Raw genomic sequence first — 17,828 nt, forward strand, 5'->3', positions numbered from 1 at the left:
AGAAGTGGGTCATATCATATCATATCATATCATATCATAATATCATATCAATTACAGCTAAGAAGGCTAATAGCCTATGAACTGATCGTGAGTCAAATAACAAAAATGCAACAGTCCAATGTTCAATAGACTGAGCGTCAAGTAAAGCCAGAGTGTTATAAAATATTTACCCTAAATCTCAACACAGTAACTGAGATGGCAGAGAATAGAAGTGTTTTAACGCAGGACCGGGGGTGGGTGGGGGTGGGTGGGGGTTAGACCTATATGGACATAATGACGAATACGAGATGTGGTTCTAATCTTGGGACCAATTGAACGTTTTACTTTTGCAATAGAAATAAAAAAAATGCGACTTAGACAAGCTAGGTATTTTGTAGTTACTATAAGTAATATCTATGTCATTCCAACTGCTAAAATGTATTGAAATATTTAAGTCCTTGTATAAATATATATGCATCAGCTGTCATCCGTTATTCATGTTAGGTTATGTTATGTTATGTTACAAACATGGAATTCTGGCGTAATATTTCCCGTACCAATCACTTCGAGAAAAGACCATTCTGTTTTCCATCCTCGTAATGTATATTTAAAACCACGGCTGTCTATCAGACTGTGTCAATTCATCAGATATATGTTACTAAATAAGTATTAATGTGTATTTTGTATTTGTATTTTGTATACTGACTTTGCTAAAAAGTTGGCCCCAATTGCAATGAGACAGCGCTGCTATAAGTAATAACAAAAATATGCTACCTTTTTCCTCAAACACGTTATTAAACGACCCTTCAAAGGGAAATGTGGTTGCAGATAAATCAGGTGAGACACTGTTTTGAAATGTATTGTTGTTTTCCTGTAAAAAAAATGACAGTAGTTGTGTCGAAAATCTAGAAATTGAGGGCGCTGTTTGAACTTTCAACTTAAATTGATCACACGTTTCTGTATGCGTACTCAAGGTTAACCGTGATTTCCAAAATAATTCAACTAATCAAAATGCAATTACTGATAAAACTGCTGATGTTGTGTTTTATCCTTTGAAATGACGCCGCCGAACGCGCGTTCTCCGAGTCAATATTTCCATGTCTTGTCAACCAACTTTTTTACCACCCGTCACCAAACTTTTCAAAAGAACGATTGACTCCATCCTGACTAAACGTTCACGCGCCAAAAGAAATTGATAAAACCACAACTCAACAAAATTACTGGTAACCTAAGCCTATCGGATTACACTGTTTGGGTCAAATACATGTATTTTCAACACTGTTGTACACGGATCTGTTCTGCTATACACGGATTTACTCATCTGACGCTACATAACATGCCAAGAAATTATAGATTGTAGTAAACCCACGTGGCTTGTACTTCCATGATCACACCATAAAGTTTGCTCTCAAAATTTTTTTAAGTTCGGGATCAACACTGTACGCTACTATACAGCCTCTATTCTGCCACTTTTGTGTGTATGCACTTGGGATGTGGATTGAAATGTTGGAATCACATTTTGTGCTCTGTCCTATGGGGGAGGAGCCAGTGGATCAAACCAAAACAAAACTGTTTACATCCAATAAAAGCATCATATCTTTACTGGTCACCCTAGGTATCTGGGCGGGGTTTAATTACCGTTGGGCGTGGTTTGCTCATTTATTTTTTGGCGCGTAAACGTTTAGTCACGACTGAGTCAAATGCTTCGTTTGAATAGTACGCTGACCGTACAGTTGGTGAAAAGTTGGTCGATAAGACTCGAGTGCGCGTCTGGCGGCACCGTATCAAATAAAAGAAGGAAAAACACATATATGTGGTTAATCCTAAAGATATGTTCAATTTCTGGTCACAGTAGAATGTTGGCAACTTGGGAATGGCCATTGGAGAGCTCCAGTGATACATGTATATGCTGCCCTCTTGAGGCCTCGTTAGTTTGCATTTCACGACTGACAACATTTAACGTAATTGTATTTTCATTGTAAGGTTAACCGGTGATAGCATTTTATGTATCTCCAATAATCCGACACACAATGTCGCACAAAATTCCTAAATTACCATTATTCAACATTGATGGAACCTGAAACAGGCATCACCATATGGTCGTTTTGTGTGTAAACTCCGTAACACCTAACTTGGACCCATCTTGCACTCTATGTTCGTAGACCAGTTGTTGATCACAACCCATGTCAATGCACTGTTTCAATTCACCTGTGTATGGTCCAATAAATTCATTGACTGTACATACAAACGTATCGGTTATGACACCACGCCTTTCAACGTTACAGTACAGCAACTTTTATGTAAACCTATCGAGTCATCTTTAAAACTCTTAAGCAACACTTTACAATCAAAGTACAATTATGTCTAGCTGTGAAGCAACTTTTTTTTTGGTGTCAAATCTCAAATTGTCACATGTAGAAGTGGGAAGGCTACGCGTCTAAAATGTCAGCAAAAACCTACATAATGTCACGCAATGAGAACGTCGTTGTCCATAACGTGGCACTATCTGATTATAGGGGTTTTTCTAATCAATCGAGTGAAAATACTCGAACATTTTTTTTGTATAACTTGTTAATGTCTAGATGCATATCTTCGATGGCATTAAAACTTGTCCTGGTATTGCTAGAACTGTTATTGGCAGATAATAGGAGTATCGGTTTCCTCGACATGTTTGTCATGAATTTGTAATTACCGTGTTTGGGTTCAGACCGTGACGCTGTCTATACATGTCGTCAAACACCCAGTTAGAGAAAAGTGTATTGCAATAGCTGACATGGGCGTCAAGACAATAATTTAGACGTGCTTTCATAAATTTACGCCATCTCGTTTCAATAGGTATTGCTATTATGAGAATAAGAGAGTTTAGTGATGAGGACCTCACATTTTAGATAAGATGGAAGAATGTCATGACTCTACATGTTTAGTATTTTAAAAGATAGTGTGTCGTTAGTATACTATGATATTATGCCATCGCATCATGCCTATAATAATTACTAGGTTTAGATTCTGCCAATATGTTAATAGCAAGCGATAGTTAAGTATTCCTAGGACTTAGTTACTAGAATACTGCAAGTGTCTTTTAATAAGTATAAAAACTATACTTCGTAACACGCATAAGTTCTGAATCAGTTTATTTCCCTTTAATTAATGTTTCTATATATAGTTGCAAAAATAGGATTACTAAAAATGAACGTATAGAGTTCTTGTAATAATTGATAATTTTGGCTTGCAGCAACTTCGAGTTTCAATCATCATGACTGTGCACAGAATCAGCCGTGGCTCTGAAGAGCGCCACCATCCACCCGTCTTTCGAATACAATATGTCGTATTGAACAAGCTAATATTTGTTTTCATCTGAATATGAATTGCAATCGTCCCAATATACAACAATACAATTTAGACAAGAACTTCTCATAAGTATGGGGTACCTAAATCATCACCATCATCACCATCATCATCATCATCATCATCATCATCATCATCATCATTCTCCAATGTCTATCTCTATTCTCAATCAATCAATCAATCAATCAATCAATCAATCAATCAATCAATCAATCAATCAATCAATCAATCAATCAATCAATCAATCAATAAGTCTAGTATTATTCTTCGGCAGAGAATTCACGTTCGATGATAGCTATGATACTACAAATACACAACCACTGGTTGTTTTACCGGAATTGATAAATTCAGAATGCATGAATTCCCAACAATTACTAAAATAAATGAATGGCCGGCAGCAGTGGTGAACAGACTTGATTAATAGGCACCAATCTTTGCGATTGAAGAGACTCGTGACGCACTCCTAAATGTGATTACAAACTTGAACTGAAAGACAAGTACAAATCATTTGCACCCAAGGTCAGATGAAGGTTATTGATTCTCTGCTAAAATCTACGTACAAACTTACTTTAAAGTTGTCCGAATTTGCCTCAAAACATGGATGATGATGATTGTCTAGATTTGCAAGATTATTGTACAATGTATATAGTTAAAAGTGCAATTTGCATGTCAATGTTGACGTGCAATTCTTAAGCCCCATTTTTAATTCATTAAACTTCATAAAATCCAAACGTGAAATGGGTACACATACTATTGGAGACTTCTTTTTTATTCGCAATCAATGAACCGATTTGTTCATGTCAGTTTAATTTGTACAAGTAGATGTATGAGTGGTTTCTCTTTATCCAGGAAATAGCGTAATTTCTGATATGTACAATAACTCATTTAATTGTACATGGGCTGTACGTACATGTACATGTATACTGTAATGTGCTGTGTTACGCTGTGTTGTACGGTACTGGACTGTACTGCGTCGTGTAGCGTCGAGTTGCGTTACGTCGCGTTGCATTGCATTGCAATGTATTTATATTGTATTACATTGTATTTATTGTACATATATGTTTTATCAATCTTTTATCAACTGACCAATTTTCTTGTTATACGATTCGAAAATGAACATATAGGTAAATAAAATAAAAATGGACATTGGTGCTAGACTTGGGCTGATCTTTATTCTGTGATATCATATGAAGACTATCTTACTTACAGTATTGTACACTGATTGAAATATATTATTATTACTAGCGAAGTATGTAGTATAGCAGTTTGATAAATCCAACGAATAGCTAGATCGATGACGTAATTGTTGGGTTCACCTAAAAACTTTTATACACCCCACACTGACGGTGTACACCTGCCAATGCTCTATGCAAATTGTGGTCGTTTTAATACACAAATCACCACAAAAACGACACTATAGATAAATTTTGCGTTTTTGAGATCAAATGTCCCTTTTAATTAGTTCAGCGTTGTAACACACTATATAAATAAAACATTTCAACTTGTATCTACTGTATGAGTGGAATCTTTATAGTGTCTACGGAACTGTAGTGTACGCATATACTCATCAATGTATAGGATTAGTGATTTCAATCGCCAGCGATGATGTCAAACAGACCATAAAACATCATTCAGTCAGACGAATTTCAATTATCGTCGTTTTTTTTACAATGATTGGAATTGCCAATCTCAAAATGTCAAAATGTGAAATCGCGTGACCTTGTCGGGATGTTATTAGGTTATGATAACTAACTTCACAGTCTAATTTGAAAAAACATTAACAATACTTTCTATTTTGTGGTTTCAAATAATGACTCGATTTATCTCTGCGGTACGAACCACTAGAAAGATTAACCGGTAACATGTTCCGCTTGCTTTTTTGAATATTATGTTATGATTTTCGCGAAATATGTCAGACCCTGGTTGCCATGCGACACACCACATAAACACCGTACCTCTTGAAATAATTGGAATTGCATAATAATTTGATTGAGGTGAATCGTTGGCATCATATTTGAATTACAACATTCGAGAAAAGAGATTAAAACATCAAGCGTGTGAATAACTTAGAACACAATTTACTTTATCTCAAAAACTTATTAAATTTCTAATTTGCGTTACTATCCATTTCAAGTGTTTGTGAAAAAGCCTGGTAATAATACAAAACATTTCCCGATATTATTTAAAACTGATATGGAAGAAAAGTATGCCTTCCAAAAGCGGTTTAAATAGCTGGCAAGATAAAAATTTTTTTTTTTTTTTAAAAACCCAAAAAACCTATGTGACATGCGTAGATGACAGTTGATGTTCCTTTAATACTCATTTTGAAGTCTACCCAACACATGACATCTCATAAAAACAAACAATTCTGAATTTCTAGTTGTCTCCCTTAACAAACAAGCTGAAGAAAATCATTTATATTAATTTTTTATTGTGATGTTATTACTTTCCTAACTGTAGCGTCCTTAGACGATCTATGTCGTCAGAACCTTTTTAATAAATCACGTCTTGTGTGAATCCAATCAAAGAGTATCTATTGATGAGTAGTGGAAAGGGAATAGAGTAATTTATTTCTTTTCTTTATTGTCAGTGATATGTTGTCAGTTTCATTTATCATTTTCTTGCATTTAATGCATTTACGGTACCTGAAGGCCAAAGATCAATTGCTACTAAGTCCAACAAAAGGTAAAGTCAATTCCTTGAGTTTGACTTGCTGGATCTTTTTCTTTCTCTACCTATCTCTCTCTCTCTCTCTCTCTCTCTCTCTCTCTCTCTCTCTCTCTCTCTCTCTCTCTCTCTCTCTCTCTCTCTCTCTCTCCGTCTTTCTATCACTGTTTTTTATCAGGCAGTACACACATTTCATTTCACGTAAATTAGTTTAAGCTTCGTCTACATTCTTCTTTTCATAATGAGATTTTCACAATCATTTGTCAATCATTACAATTCATTGTCAATCAATATTTAACGTTGGTGACAAGTGATGAAAACACTGTAGAGAGTGACAAACATACAATCAGTTATGGTTGGCAAACGCTGAGTGGTGGTCATTAGTTCAGTAACTGTTTTTGTGTTGGAATCCCGAACGGCGTAGGCAGAACCCCGGTCGGCATAGTGGTAATGGATGACTATCGTAAGATGGCTACATGTACACGTACTATACATAATAATTTTATTGCCATAAATTATAGGCTTCCAAAATACTCTAAACTTATCTACATTATGTACAAAATTTGTGTGGTTCACATGACTACATGGCTGAAATGGTGTAACGTTATAGTGAAACCTAAGTCGAGATTTTTCGTTTGCTTACCTAATATTTGTACATTGGCAGTCATAACGGTTACTAGTGCCGTCTCAAATGTTGCTGTAACTGTCAATGTTAAAATGTTAAATTTAACCAATCTATAATATAATTGTATTTACTTGTAGTTGTTCAGCTCTGAAGAACTGTGTGAGTCACCTCAGTTGTGAAACTGTGCTGATACAAAGCCAATACATTACATAACTACAAACGTTGCTCTTTTTTCGGAATAATTATTAGACTGATCTTCAGACAACAATATCATAGAATTTGATTAAATTTGTACATATTTTGTTTGTGGAGGAATAGTATGGTTTTTGTTCAGGCTTTAAAAAATTGCGTGGTTCCGATTACGCTCAATTTTAGAATAGGTGGAGTAGGTACATTTTTTTCAATTTTTTTTCATGTTTGAGTGTCTAGTTCAGGTAGTTATGTTTTCCGTTGCTTTCCTTATGATCTTTGTGTTATTGGTTTCTTCTCATTAGATGTACAGCTATCACAGATTGGAAGAACAGTTTTATATCGCCTTTTAAGTTGATGTCATCAGTTTCCTCATCCACTATTTCTCGCGAGACTTCACAATTTTCGCGATTTTGTTATTTATTTCTCGAAAAATGTTTAGGGTCGGCAGTGAAAAACTAGGTGGGTCGGGTAACCGGCACCAAACATTTTTAAATTGTTGTTTTTCTCCTAGGCCAGTATTTTGCAGATAATTTCCCGGAAGAAAAATTGGAAAAGGGGCAGACGTGAACGCACAGTAAATGTTGTATGATACAAGATAATGCAGTCAGTCATACATTGATTGTAGGTATTTGCAAGTATATTGATGAAAATACTTACTGAGCGTGAGATAATTATTGATGAATATTCCATTTTCAGCATTATACACCTCTTGACATCACTACTGGTCCATAGATACCATGTTGATGACCACAAATAGTGGTGTACTATGTTATCACAGAACAGATTTAATTTATATACAATTCTTGACAAATGCTTTTCACCTACTCCATCTATCTCCTCCCATTATTCACATAAAGAAAAAAACAGCGATTTTGATCGATAGGTGACTTGTTTTATATTCTATGTTTGAAACGGATGGCTGGAGACAAAGATTATGGATTGTATTTGAATAGATAAAATACAACATTGATACATCATTATCTTATCTTTATGTGACGTCATATAGTTTAAAATCTTGTTTTCATACTTTTAGCCCATTAGCAGACTTACTTTACTTAGTTTGCTCCTTTCTTATATTTCTAAACAAATTTCTTTTGGGATGTTATTTTCCGGAAACGAAAGTACAACCGTTTGATCGATGTGTGCGTGCAAGATTTGTGACAGTTGAATTCATGAGCTTGTCCTGTATACATATAATTTCTAAAGTTTGAATCATTTCTCAGATTATGTCTGACAGTTATGCAAATATGTTTTCTTCCTTAGATTGAGATTAGTTATGTCATGATGTCACCACTCTCTAGATTGTTGCAGCAGTGGTGCAAATCGTAGCTGTTATCTTTACTGTACATATAGTACAGTAATATGAATGTAAAATATCGATCAATTCACAGTCCTTCAATTTATATCTGTAGTCAGACTATCTTTATTTGTACATTTAAAAAAAACTGTTTGACGTCTGTCTCTCGTTTGTCAATTTTGTCTCCCGCTCTCTGTTTGATGAAATTCTTCCTGCTTTACTTCGTGTCTCTGTCTGATGACTGTGTACATTTTTCACCATGACTCACGACTGTTTGTCTTTCCTTATATGTCATGTAATATATCTTACTCGCTATCTCTCTTAGTCTGTCTCGCCCTTTCTGTTTAATTCCAAATCACTTCCTTTTTGTCTTTGTCTCATCTCATCTCATCTCATCTCATCTCATCTTATCTCATCTCATCTCATCTCATCTCATTTCTATCTGCCGCTAGTCAGTCTCTCTCTCTCTCTCTCTCTCTCTCTCTCTCTCTCTCTCTCTCTCTCTCTCTCTCTCTCTCTCTCTCTCTCTCTCTCTCTCTCTCTCTCTCTCTCTCTCTCTCTCTCTCTCTCTCTCTCTCTCTCTCTCTCTCTCTCTCTCTCTGATCAGTGGACGTCCATTAGTAATGTGTATTATCATTCATTGGTCTTACAAAGTCGATGAAGTAAACTCTAACAATGACGTGTATATCCACACAGTAGATACTGTGATGAACATTTTTTGTTATTAAATAATGTTGATTTCATGTTACAACAGTTGATTTACTACAATTGTAAGACTGTTTATTGACAAGAAAATGAACAAAAGCACGTATGTACATCAAGGTCCTCATCTATTTTTCACAGGTACCGCGGTGTCATATCGAAACAGACAAGACATTGTTCATTTCATCGAGAAAGATAGACCATTGAACCCTGAAATGATACAACAATTCAATTCGTTTTGTTCTGTTTATTTATGTTTTGATAGATGGGAAATGCGGCTTCGTATGACACAAATCTAGGCACTAAATTCTGTGGCCGAAAATCCTAGTTACATTTAGATAAAAGTAACGGTGATTAACCAAAACTTCATTATTAATAATTATCATTTATTTAGATAGCGACGATTTCCACAAACATGTGATCAAAGTCTCTCATAACTTTGTGTTATTCTTAATATTGAGTTCACATTACAAATCATTTATCATTGCAAGATTGTTATTCTTTCCTTGACTCGTAAACGAACAGAATAGAATTATACGTCCATATCTTATCTTCATCTTTACAGTTACCATGGTAACATATCGAGAACAGAAGACGGGATGTTATCAAATTATTGAAGAAAAAACTCGAAACTATACAGCAAGCATACTTAGCCTAAAGGTCTAGGAGTGCGTAAACTATCGTTTCCGTTTTGTTCTGTAAAATGTTTTCATTTCAAATGGTTAAAAATGCTTCTTGCCAAAAACAGTCTTTGTAATACATTCTACAGTCAAAAATCACGTGTAAGTCTATATATAGATCAAATGTAACAGTGATTAACGATGCAAATATATAATTTTTTATTTTTTCACTCTGAAGGAATAACGTCATCGAAACACTACCTTTTAATTCGATAATTAGTAGCAACATCAAGTTCCATACTTTGTAAAGGACAATGTAATTTATGGTTATTGAAATTAAGACGGTAAAAATAGTAGAAATGTGCGGACATAGAATACTATGGAAAACATGCTATCGGCAAACTACGATATACACAAACTCAATATATATTGTTGTAGGTGGTAGATTACACAAATGGGTGACAGTTGTAGTTCCTTGGTTGTATGAATATAGTCGTCCTTTAATCAGCATAGTATAAACACTGAATGAGGTTTAATATATGGACACTTGAGACAAACTTGATATTAGAAACGTTACCCTACTGTGAGTGTATTCACAACAACGTCCAATGAAATTTTATGTCAATATATAATAATAGCCCATCTGCCACTGTTGTACGCGTATTACATGGATGTAGGCCTGTACACACACACACAAGTATATATCCACACAAACAGTTGCTAGGAAAGCACCGTATTGCGATTCTTATCATATTATACGCAAGACGTGTTTAAAAAAATAATTTGTTTTGGAAATTATATATTTGCATGTATAATCCTCACAGGAAGGTAATTTTGATTTCATTTTACCAATAAGCGTATTAATGTATTTTATATTTACTTAGAATGAAGTCAAGGGTAAGCCATCTACTCTACCTGCAAAATAATTACGTTTTCGTAATATTTTCATTATCCATTTAATCGCCTGACTAATTTCACCTTGCACTAGTGCACAATTTACAAATGAAATCATTTGAATACCAAATGTTATTTGGCAAAGCTTTTGTATCCATTCTGTTATCCCAGCAAAGAGTTCTGATTATGGTAATTAATAGAAAGTGTCACTTTATAAAGCTTAACAAGTCACACAACTGACGTCAGCGTTGATTACAAGAGATGACGATATACTCACCTTTGACTTGGTTTTCTTCGGCATACTTTGGTTCTTCAGAAAGTGTTATAATCTTTGCCGATTAGAATTGAGGGTCGCCTTCCATTTGCAAAGCGCGGTCATGTAATGATCTCACCACTTCGAATGAGATAACTTGAGTATCGTGATGTTTATGGAGTGGTCAGCGGAAACAATATCCATCAAGGGAGATATGAAAATGTATTCGACATAGGTTGTTGTCAAACTACAAGACGGAGGAGGCAGAGATTAGGAGTTACATTGTTAGGATGAAACGTTGCATTCAATTTGGTAGGGTAAACTTGTTCAACAAAATTACAGAAAATACTTGAGAACAATGAGACAGACAAAGGTACATGTATGATGGCTGTATTTGGAATTAATTTCCTAAAATGTTCCATCGTGTAGAAATTCACAATTTTGGAATATTTTATACGTCACATAGCTTGACATTTGGATATAGTTATTCGCAAGCTATTACACCAATATAAATCAGGTAATTCAACTAACATTAGGAGTTAAGTTTTCCAACAGATTAAGTGACGAATAGAAAGGATGGCGAACAGAATCACGTACTGACGGAGGCTTTTAATAGTTTGTGTTTTTGTAAGTTGTCATACCCCCCCCCCCACTTCTTATATACTGAAACTTGCCTAATTGACAAATAAATATTGTAGAACATTTTGAATAAGAGATTGCAACGTTAGACAAGTCAGGAAAAAGACAGATAGGGAAAGAAGATTAATAATTGATAAAGTCTTCCTATTATCACCTACGCCTGTAAGCGACTATATATATCAACAAACTTACATCCTGGGAGAGTTTCAGATTGTGGGATACTATGACCACCAGTGTGCCTCTGTATCAACGTTAATGACGACATCGTTCGTATCTCGAAGCTTCTTCATGTCTGATAAAACCAAGACGGGCTTGATTGCTGACTAGATATCGATAACACTCGACGACAGGGAAAGACTAGCTAGACTGTATCAGTGCCTCATTTGGCATTGAATTCGCATCGCAATGTTCACTTGTTATGTGCATTATTGATAACCAGAGTATATGTAAAGCTAGGACTACACACTATGGTGATATATACGACTTAATTAGAACCCACAGTACCGTAGCCTGCGGGGGGGGGGGGGGGGCAAGGGGGCAGCTGTCCCCCTGAGATTTTGGAAAAAAGAAAGAAAACAATCCTACTTTTTGAATACATAGCGATGCTATTAAAATCGTTATTTACGTGACGATTCCTAGCATGCGCGATTTAAATGAATAGTTCACTAAAGTGACTGTACACTGATGACTCCTTGCTAATATGTATCTTATATCGCTATTGTCGCTGGCTTAACTTTGAATAAAAATGTTTCCAGTTAAAAATTGTAACTTTTTGCAGCAAATTAAAAGTTCTTCGTGCGGGAAAGTACAAAAGAAGTGCGCACATGCACTGTGCATTTTCCGCGAGTAAACAGTGGTCTTGAAAGCCTCCTTCATTTGAAGATAGCAAGTCGCAATTATAATGTCAGCAAGTGAAACTCAAATAAAAAAAGACGGAAAAAGTCGTTCAATGTGAGGTCGCCTGCTATGTTGCATGCAGTGACTCCGAAGATGCGCTCGATCTCATTTACATCTTGTTCCTTATATTAAGACATTTCATACTGATAAAACGGCAGATCTCTTTTTGGAATATTTGGTGGCCCTGAAAAACTATTAAAGTAGGTACGCAGTTTAAGATCCACTATTTGAAGATATTTCTTTCAATAATTGTGTTCGACGTTGTCTTTGGTTAAAATGTTGTTTGATATAATTATCTCATTGCACACTGACACTGGCGTTATTCCGCAATTCATTTTGAAGCGACAATTTGCTACGGAAAGAATGGCCTTGAATGTGTAAACAGAGCTGTACCTTCGACATCAAAATCCAAACTTCAATTTCCGTTATAGCATAGACCCTACACGGGTCTATGGTTATAGTGATGACAAGGAGAATTCACTGAGTTCACCTTGGGTTCCGACATAAACGAGGCCATAACAGTTTTGGGAGTTGGGTAAATTAAATGATTATTTTGTTGTGTTACTTATTTGAGAAAGCACCATCCATTTTATTACTTTGAATGTGACATCTTTTCGGTAACTACTTTGAAAGATACGACATTAGGCCAGAAAAAATGAAAAAGCTGTTCAACCTACCCATACATTTTTTTCTGGTGATGGGTAATATATCCTCATGCGGGCTTCGCATTTTCTTTTCAAAATTAAGGATATTTCTTTATATTTTCTGAATAGTACATGTAACAATATACATTTGAGTCTATTCCAAATTATATAATATCTTATACAGTGGTTTACTTGGCTCTGGTGATGCATACAAGCATGAATTGAGATTAAATATCCAATGCGCACTAAAAAAGAAATGAACAAAAGTTTACGACCATTGGTCCATCAAAAGTCTTGAAATGTTTTGCTCTTTATTCGGGATTTTTTGGAACCAAATTAAGCTTCAGGAGAAGTCATTTACCAAGTGCACATTCGCATAATATCTTTCAGCTTTGCCACAGCAAAATACACTTCCAGATAATATGTAATACATAGCATAATTGTTTCAATTCTGGTATTTTATTGTATCTATGGTTTGATATTTTATGCCTCTAAATGGCCTCCTACACTGTCTTATTTCTTTTTTTCACATTTGGAGTTGTCTCCTTCCAATCAGTAGCAATCAAGGTGATAATTATCTTTCTCCCAAATCAAGATGGAAGGTGTCTGGCTAAGTACCTCCCTGTATAGGTTAGAGCTAATTAGAGGCATCCCATGATGCATGTGCAATCCACATCCCGTGTAAAGTACATGTAATCTCGTTCGTATTATTATCTCGAGTATCATTGTAGTTGGCTATCACTGATATTTGTATGCATCATTGTACTATATGATTTTATATATCCACTGTAGTGTAGGTGACAGAAGGGGTGGCTAAATAATGCTTGAGTTTCATTTTGCGGGGCTGAACATTTTTTGAGAAGAGAGGGTGAGAGGAACTACACCATTTGTTTAACCGTAAATTGTGTACATTTCCTAACTGTAGCTATGCAGACAAATTGCATGAGATAGTATCAAGATAACTGAATAAGTTCTATCGGGTTAGGTTACCCGTTGACCAGCATTTTTTATTTTTTCTGACCTTACATATGATATTTAATTGTGTATGCTAAAATATGTAAATTAGCACTTTTCTAAATTTTAAATGCAAGATTGCACCAAGACAAAGTTCTGCCCCTTGGCAATTTGGTCAGGCTACGGCCCTGACCCACTAGAACTACACACTATGGTGATATCTACGACTTGAGTAGAACCCACTAGAACTACCCACTATGGTGATATATCCGACTTAATTAGAACCCACTAGAACTACACACTATGGTGATATCTACGACTTGAGTAGAACCCACTAGAACTACACACTATGGTGATATCTACGACTTGAGTAGAACCCACTAGAACTACACAATATGGTGATATCTTCGACTTAATTAGAACCCACTAGAACTACACACTATGGTGGTATCTACGACTTGAGTAGAACCCACTAGAACTATACTATGGTGATATCTACGACCTGAGTAGAACCCATTAGATTAGCCGACATCTACATCGTATTTTAATCAGATTGATTCTGACTCCAGCCTAAGACACTATGGCACTATCTCGGACATGAGTAGAACCCACTAACACTACACACTACGATGATATCTACGACTTGAGTAAAACTCACTACGACTTCAAAGAGTAAAACAGTTCGAATCTTCCCAAGGATATTTGTGTCTCCTTACATCGATGTGACAAATAAAAACTATAAATGATTAAAGCACTGATTGTATATCCCCTTCAGCCTTTGTATTCCTTTTAACTACAGGTTTGTATAATCCATTAAACTAAATTTATGCAACAAACTGATCGTCCATAAGTGTTGTATCTCACTAGACAAGAATAAAATATAAGTAAATGACTCCATGTATTTTAAAATATCAACAGTCTGTCGCAAGTATAACGTCGGTAAAAAGAGTTGTGGGTTTGTTTCGTAGAAGGTAGGGAATGAGCAGAGGTTAGGCCAAAAAAAAGATAATTGTTTCTGATCAGCGCGTGCAGCACTCATCAATAAATACCCCGGCATCAATCTTTTTCTCGTGTTTGTCCTGCCCATGCGAGTCTGCAGATCGGGGGGGGGGGGGACACAAAAATAACCCGACCTACATTAGTTGCTACTTCATTGAAGACAACTGCAGAGTGAATCGTGAACAAGTATATGATATCTTCCCATATACAAACTTGCTCTTAAAGTATTATAAAGAAATAAAAGAACAGTAACTGCTATAACTAGGTAAAGCGACAGGTTTGTTGAGAATTACCAAAAAATAAAGCGAATAAATAAAGCTCAGTAGCAAAAATTTCATACAGCTTCACCGCAACAATGTACTCTTCATTTCCTATATTCTATTGTGAGGTAGATAATAACCAAGAGAATGTTTGTATAAAAAATCATCTTCATATAACTCTCTGCCTGTCTGTCGTTCGGTCGGTATGTATGTATGTATGTATGTATGTATGTATGTATGTATGTATGTATGTATGTTTGTATGTATGTATGTATGTATGTATGTATGTATGTATGTGTGTGTGTGTGTGTGTATGTATGTATGTATGTATGTATGTATGTATGTATGTATGTATGTATGTATGTATGTATGTATGTATGTATGTGTGTGTATGTATGTATGTATGTATGTGTGTATGTATGTATGTATGTATGTATGTATGTATGTATGTATGTATGTGTGTTTGTCTGTGTATGTGTTCATGTGTCTGTGTCTGTGTCTAAAATGAGGAAACCAGGGAGATCGATATTTGAGAGCAAAACTGATTTAATTAAGGTATTAAAGCCAATTACATATTGACTTTATATAATAATTTATTCTACGGATTTATATTTTATACGTTTTCACCATGGTAGGGGACCACCCCTCCCACACTCTAACCTATGCTAGCCATGATGGTGATGCTATTTTCGGGTTCACCGGAAATCAAGATTCAAGGGATGAGCTCTCCTGGCTAGGTTTGTTCAAAATAGAGATCAGCGCTCAATGTCAGATTTCTTCCTACAAAATCAACATCTAATTGTAAACAAATCTCTTATAAAATGGAATTTGGAGTCAGTTACCACTGATGAGTCTCTGAAAGTAGTGTATTGTTGTGTCATCTTTTTACGTAGCTAGCGTGTGTTTTGGGAGGGGCAGGATGAGGGGTGGGATAATATACAATTGAATATATCAAAATTCAGATTTGAGAGGGTTACAAAAATTGTTTAATTCATGTTTGAAGTACTGTGGGTGGGGAGGGGGGCTACGAGTCTTTTGTTTTACCAAACTATTTTCTCCTTGGCCCTCTCCCCAGCCATATATTATGTTCGTTCCCCAAGTCTCGCTTGCCAGACTTAAGACAATGTTTCCCTAATTTTACGTCCCACAAGATGCGCGCTTGATCGGTGCAATTGCTTACCTCAAACTGTCGGTGGTGGCGCACATATATGGTACGTGTATGTAGTGTGGATGTCTTGCAACAAGGCAATGCAGACATCTTTCAGCTTTATATAAACAAATAAACCAGCTATTCCAACGACTTTTGGATGTTGTAGAAACCACACCACGATTTGTGCAATAGCATGTAGCATTCTCGTTACTGTAACTGAGCCCATCAACAGTTATATGGTTATACATGGTTCCCTGAACATACAGTGTGATATTAGTATGTCACAACTTCGAGTGTGATCTCCAAGTGAAAGGGTGAAATTTACCGTCTGAATTGCTGTGCCATAGTGGTAATATCAAAATTGAGCAACAAAGTATACGTAACTCAATAGGATGCTTGCACCAACCACAGATAATCAACAATAATAATTCAAACGACTCTGATTCCTTTTGTTTTTTACTACTCAGGTTGAAATATATTTGTCTGCATCTTCGGAGCAAACGCCTTAATCTTATGGCGTGCTGTCGGCTGTTTCACAATCAATATTTCGCTTATGTTGCTCTAGGATAGAACAATGGAAAGTTCCGTAACAGGTATAAACGTAGATTGTTTAGGAAATAAATTGATAAATAAGTATCAATTGTTCTACTCTTCAATACGAAGTGATTAGTATGTATATATAAATATATATATATATATATATATATATATATATATATATATATATATATATATATATATATATATATATATATATATATATATATGCGAACTATTTGTTACTCAATGATGTAATTATTCTAGTGGAAACCTGGGCGGAAAGTGATATGGAATTTGACGATATATTTCCGGGTTTTAAAGTTTTCAGTAAATATCGTCCAAGAAAAGCAGCTTCTGGTAGATATTCCGGTGGTATCATTATTATTGTAAAAGAAAATATTTTGCCTTATATTACACCAGTCAGATGTGATATGAAAGATTGTCTATTCCTTCTCATAAATGGAGATTTAATTAGCAATATCAAAGACATTTTAATTTGTGGGGTATATATACCCCCAGAAAAGTCAACATATTATCACAATTTGCAGTCGGAAAATGGTGTTGACTTATTTGAAACCCAATTGTTAGAAGTTATTTCTAAACTGCCAGATGTAGACATCATTGTGGCAGGGGATTTCAATGCACGTACTGGCACTGAAGCTGACTACATTGTTGATGATGACCCCAAGTATGTAGTCAATGATATGCCTAATTATAATACAGATTGTTTCAATATGCCCCGCACTTCAAAAGATAACACAGTAAACATTTTTGGTCGCACCTTACTCACTGCTTGTTCTACGTATAATTTGCATATTTTAAATGGTAGATCGGGGTCAGATGCTAATAAAGGTGATTTCACTTGCATTTCACACAATGGGGCTAGTGTCGTTGACTACATCTTGGTTTCCACTCAAATGTTTAATGAGATTCATGATTTCTCTATTGGTTTACGTACTGAATCTGATCATTTTCCACTTCACTTTAAGTTATCTTCAGTTTTATGGCGTCAGTTAGAACCCAGGATCCTGCATAGGCCTATTGCAGAAAAATACATTTGGAACGAGGCTCAGAGAAATTCTTTCATTAATCATTGTCAGTCAGATTCCGCTACTGCTCTTTTAAACAATTGTATTGAGAATGACAATATTGAGGTAGACGATTTTGTGTC

The sequence above is a fragment of the Glandiceps talaboti genome, chromosome 1 (assembly GCF_964340395.1).
Source record: "Glandiceps talaboti chromosome 1, keGlaTala1.1, whole genome shotgun sequence".
Classification (NCBI taxonomy): domain Eukaryota; kingdom Metazoa; phylum Hemichordata; class Enteropneusta; family Spengelidae; genus Glandiceps; species Glandiceps talaboti.